Genomic DNA, 966 nt, shown 5'->3' with positions numbered 1-966 from the left:
CTTGTCCCCGAGCCGGGCCACGGGCGAACGAGAGGGAAAGCTGCCTTGGGGAGGGGGGCGGGGTGCGCCGAGGTAGAGCAGGGAAGATGCGCGGCCGGGCAAGAGGAGCCTCCGCTCTCGTCTGCGAGGCCGGGGGCGCGCGCGCGCGGGAGGGCTTCAGCAGGTGTGCGCCCGCGGCGGCGGCGGCGGCAAATCAGCGGCTGCTGCAGCTGCGCCGCCTCAGCGTCGTCGCTCCCGCTCGGCTGCAGCCAGCGAGCGCCGCTCTTTCCTCTCGGCCTCCTCCTCCTCCTCCCCTCGCTGCTCCTCCTCCTCCTCCTCTCTTCCATCTTTCACGGCGAAGCAGCAGAAGCCCAACCCTACTCGGCCGAGCAACCATGGCGCGCGGGAGGTAAGCAAGCCCTTCGCCTCCCCGGCGCCCCTCACACGGCAAGGGGGCGGGGACAAGGGAGGGAGGGAGGGAGGGAAGGAGGGTGCGCGCCAGGCGGTGTGTGCGCCCCCCCCCCCTCCTTGGCAAGAAAAGTTGTTGGCAGGAGCGAGCCTTGTGTTCCTGGGTGGCCCCTGGGATGCTGGAGAGGTGGGTGCACTTCCGGGTTCACACCTAGATTAGATGATTTATCATAGGACTTCTCCTCTCAGCCCTCAAACGCCCTGAAGTCAGTCGTGGAGTCCCGTGTGTCTGTGTGTAAAGACCAAGCAGAGAGAATATATATGAACCATATATAAATCATAATTACACCCATCCACCCGCAGGGCCGGATTTAGTTTTGATGAGGCCCTAAGCTACTGAAGGTAACGGGGCCCTTTACACGTCCAGCTGTCCTTTGTCAACAACAAATTGTCGCTTTTCTTTTGTGTTGAATATATGCTATATGGTAATTTATGGACCTAAAGCCATTTGCACATAATAAATAGGAGCCTACACAACACAAAACACTGTTGCTGCATGTAGTTTTCATTTCATTTCTT

At 59.6% G+C, this 966-nt stretch overlaps 1 protein-coding gene across 1 annotated transcript in view; it reads left to right on the top strand.

The window, feature by feature from the left end:
* The first annotated feature begins 307 nt into the window (after nucleotides 1-307).
* The window catches only part of LIN28B (lin-28 homolog B), a 93,383-nt gene continuing 92,724 nt past the window's right edge, over nucleotides 308-966 (top strand). Inside the window, exon 1 of the mRNA XM_081904676.1 lies at nucleotides 308-388. The gene's annotated coding sequence lies outside the window, so the exon portion shown is untranslated. The remainder of the gene's footprint in view (nucleotides 389-966) is intronic.

This window comes from Podarcis melisellensis (assembly GCF_964234715.1).
Source record: "Podarcis melisellensis genome assembly, chromosome: 3".
Classification (NCBI taxonomy): Eukaryota; Metazoa; Chordata; class Lepidosauria; order Squamata; family Lacertidae; genus Podarcis; species Podarcis melisellensis.
The sequence above is the reverse complement of the archived record's forward strand: the minus strand, read 5'-3'. Positions and strand labels throughout refer to the sequence as shown.